We start from the raw sequence: 4522 nt of genomic DNA on the forward strand, positions 1-4522 counted from the left end.
GGAATCTGCACAGCCCCGGAGCTCTTATATTTTCCCCTAAATACTCCTCCAAGCCGAGAAGCCGGGAGACCCCCCCCCGCTGTTTGCAGCCAGGGAGAGCGGTGACGGCCCTGAGCCGGCCGACGGCTGAAATCAGGAGGGCAGCTGCTCTCCCCGCTCGGCACTTTCAGTTTCTCTCTCGCAGACGCACTCCTGGCGTGGTTTCCTCTAAAGCGCTTCACGAGTTAAAAGACGTATTAGCCGCCAGGCTAATCCTCCACGGGAATAAAAAAAAAATAAACCAGGAGAAGTTATTCCTGCTTGCTTCTCACATTCACAGTCCTGGAGCTGGAGCAGAAAAAGCAACCGGTCAAAGGACTTCCCTGCCTGGGCTTCCCGCAGCCTGGCCCTCGCTCCTCCTCCTGCTTCTCGGCATCTCGCCCGCTTTTTCCGAAGGCCGATCCAGTTTTAGCTCCGGCGTCGGAGCAACCCGAGACCTCGCAGCCTTTGGCTACGCCGAGGCAGCTGCTTGCAGCTAATTTGGTCCGTGGGCTCTGGCACCCGGCTCCTGCCGCCCATCCACGCATCGGCGTTGAGGCTTTTTTCCTTCTCTCGGAGCAGCGAGGGTGTCCACCCTCCCCACGCGTGTCTTCTCCTCTCCCGCCACCGCCCATCCCCTACCTCGGAGGCTTCACAGCCGCTCCGTCCTCCCCGCCGATGCTATTGCTGGCATCATTTCGAGGCGCTTTGGATGGCTGCTCTTTCCCCGCGCCGACATCCCCCTGGCACCGTAACCAGCTCATTAACAGGACACAGGAGCCCTTGGCACGTGGTTGGAACCGTTTAGGTTTCTTTTCTTTTTTTTTCCCCTCTCTTCGATGGAAATTAAGCGTGCCATACAGGTAGAAAAACGACACGGATGACCCGTGTCATCGCTCCGGGGAGGGGAAAGCATCCGAAAACGATGCAGCTCCGTCCCCAGCGAGCACTCGGGTACCGCTCCAACCCACCGTGCCCCGCGGAGAAGGTGCCGAGGTTTTCCCGCTCCTCAGGTCAGGAAGCAGATTACCTCTGCCCATCCCTACGGCGAAACCGCGGGGGCTCTGCATCCTCTCCTCAGGCACACGTTCGATGGGATCACCTGCATTTCTCAACCAAGCGAGAGGCACCGCCGGGGTCAGGCGACGGCTGAGCTCTCTTGCAGATAAGCCCCGCATCGCATCATCGCTGATGTCATTTTAAAGCACCGTCAGTGAGTCAGGGTGGGGACACGGGCAGGGCGGCCGCTCCCGACACAAAGTCTGAGCGGCTTCGGGGCAACTTCACTACGAAGGGACAGGGGAGGGAAGTCCATGCAAGGCAGATGTTACCTTCTGTCAGCAACACTCAGCTTTATGATGAATGATCGCAGGAAACAAAAATAAACAGAAACCCAGCTCAGTGACACCAACCACAGCCAAGACCGAGACGCCCGAAGACCAGGGGAAGCTTCAAACCCCAAAAAACACCATCCGGGCTTTGACACCGACGGTTCCAAGGTGGTCGAAGCCTTGGAACTTCTGGTGCCAGACGCACCAGAAGCATCTGCACCTTCTACGCTGGCCCGAGGGATGGAGTTGCCGGGGTTTACTGTGTACCCAGGTGAGACAGCAAGAGTCTGACCTGCTGGGAGAGGACCTTTTCTCAGCTGTGCCAAGCCCTGCCATCCCATCGCAGAAGCGTTTCAGGTCGTGGTGGCGGGAACAGGAGGAGATGAGCGCGCCCAGCCGTGCCTCTCTCCACCTTTTCAACATCCAGGTGGTGCTTTACGGCTACCAGCTAATCACTTGCAACACAGTGATCTTCCGCCATATGGCCAATGCGGAGGCGATGGCCGGGCCGTTGGGAGGGACGACCCAAGAGGGAACATGTGGAGAGGTGGTCCATGAGCACGAAAGCACTCCTAGCAAAAGCCGGGTGTCCTCCTATCATCCCACACATCATTCGGTCCAGATGAGCTGGAAACATCAGTCCTTCTTGGGTAAAACCTCCAGGCTCGGTTCAGTCCCACGGTCCGGAGATGCCCCACCAGCAGCTCTGCTGCTTCCTCGCCACGTAACCCTCAACCTCCTCCTCCCCATCACCTGCCTCTCCCCCAGGACGCGGCCAGGACCATCCTCCGGCCAAGAACGGCGGTAGCAACCAGCAGTCATCATCCCATTTCCCACTTGGCACATAGGCTCTTCCTTATTTGACGTTTGGACCGGTGCCACTAACATCCAGAGCATGTTGACCAAGGTGTCCTGCACAGCTGCTCCATCACAGCTATCTCCAGTTGAGCTTGGAAGCAAGCGGACCGGAGCCCGGGCTGTACAAGCAAGAGGCGCCACCACGGCTTACCCACCTCCACACCTCGTCCCCCCAAATCCGAGACAGCCTGGGACTAAACACTGCCACCAGTGACCCAACGAGCAGACCTAGAGTGGCCAAACCCAGCTGGAGGTGAGAAGGAAGGTCCTAACCAGCGAGCCAGCCCTGGCGTAAACTTTTACTGGGCTGAGCAGCGACAAAATAAGCAAACCCGAGCCAGTGGTCAGGTGGAGCTTTGGGAGGCAGCGGAGGGGATTTCCTCCGACAGCAAGACCGGGAGACCCCGGAGGTCATCACCACCCTCACCTCCAGCAGCTCCACCACCCACTCAGGACCAGGCCCTCCATCCGCGGGCATCAGCCCCACAGCACCAGCCCTCCTGGCTGCCTTCAGCAGGCACTGCAAGGGTGGAAGGATTTATTTTCCTTCTTTTTTTCTTTTTTAAATACCTCAATTAGCGCATTTTGGGTTCCTTCCACGTTGCCCCCGAGCATTTCTTCTGTCAGGGGCTACATCCTTCCGCCGTCAGTTATTGGAGGCAAAGGCTTGTTATTTTTCCGGGCTGGGGGCCAAATTTGTATTTAATTTTTGCTCCAGATGGCACAGCACTCTAGATGCATCAGCTGGAGCATCTAACCTGTATGAATAAAGTAGTAGAGCAAATAACCTGATTTACTCGGGGGCTGTTTGACACGCTGAAGGTAGCTCTGTTTACACCCGTCATAAAAAAGAAGCGTTAATATGAATTCAGGCTACGGTCTCGCTATCAAACCGAATACCCGCGGGAACTGAAACAATAATAGGAATCTAAAAAATAATAATAATATTAAAATTCGTATTTTGCTTTCTGGCAGGTCAAGCATAAAAAAAAAAGGCTTATTTCAGCCACCAAGGGAGTCGGGTCTGAGCCTGGACCTGGGTTTCGTTCACCTTGCCCCGTCCTCACCGGCCCCAAAGCTGCTGTCGGCAGCGGGTCGTGCAAACCTGGGTCGAACTTCTCCTCCTACGAGCAAGGAGGAGAGTTGGTGAACCCGGATTTTAGTGCGCGGCGCTGAGAGCTCACGGCCCTGCCCACCCGAGGAGACGCGAGAGGACAACCACGAGACGCTCCAGTTAGGCTTTTGGCTAATTCATCCCGTTTCTAGGAAGCTGCCGCATCCCTCCGGCACAGCCCGCAGCTGGGATATGTTCCCTGCAAACTACATCACCCAAAATAACCCAGGGGAAAAAAAAAAAAAAAAAAAAAGAGATGCGGGTAGTCGGTTTGTCTGCCTGGGCACAACGAAACGCCGCATAAAATCAGCTGAGCCCGCGAACGAACGTCTGGAAACAAAGGGACGGGGCGGGGGGGTGTTTGTGCTTGTCTTTGCTCCGTTCAGAGCATCCTCGGGCTGCGAGAGCCCGTCCTGGCGGCAGCCAAGACAAAGGAAAGCCAGGAGCTGTCGGCAGGAGTCGGCCGGGGAAAACCGGGGCGAGGAGGCACCCGCATCGCCCTCCCCGGCAGCCGCGGAGCCGGGTTCGCGTGTTGCCGAACACGTTATACATGGCAGGAAACTCGAGATCAAAGGAGAGGAGCGTGCCAGAGCAAGATGTCATCCAAACCTCCTGCCAAAGGTGTGCAAGGGAAGGGGGAAATAACCCCCAGACACACACGCTGGCACAGCCAAAGGATCCGGCACCGCTCGTAGGTGCGTGGGGCGACCGGACCCACCGAGATGCTCTCCTCCGCGCGCCCGGGCTAAAACAAAGACAGGCTAAACTAAACAAAAAAACCCCCAGACCCCAGGAGGTGCATTTTTACCCATCAGTTTTCAGCCCCGTGGGACCCAGGCGCGTCCCCTGCCAAAGCGGGCGACGCGGCGGATGCTGGGAGGGCTCCGTACGTGCCTGTACGGCAGGCCAGCCGCCCGTTTAACTCCAAAAAGCAGCTTTTCCCATTTCTGGGTGGTTTTTTTTTTAAGCCGAAGAAACCCGCAGCGTCCTGTCTCGGCCCCAGGAAAGCGAGGGGACGTGCCTGCATCCAAGCCGGCGGCTACCGGGAACGGGGTGACCCGGGGACCCCGAGCTGAGCGCGGCGTGGGACCCCCAGGAGCTCCCCCTCGCAAAGGGGGTCCGGGCAGGATGGGCGCTGGGTGGGGACACCTCCCCCGTCCCTTTGCACCGCCCCAGCCCCCTCCCCTGTCACTCCTGGACC

Source organism: Aptenodytes forsteri, unplaced genomic scaffold (genome assembly GCF_000699145.1).
Source record: "Aptenodytes forsteri isolate BGI_AS27 unplaced genomic scaffold, ASM69914v1 Scaffold236, whole genome shotgun sequence".
NCBI lineage: Eukaryota > Metazoa > Chordata > Aves > Sphenisciformes > Spheniscidae > Aptenodytes > Aptenodytes forsteri.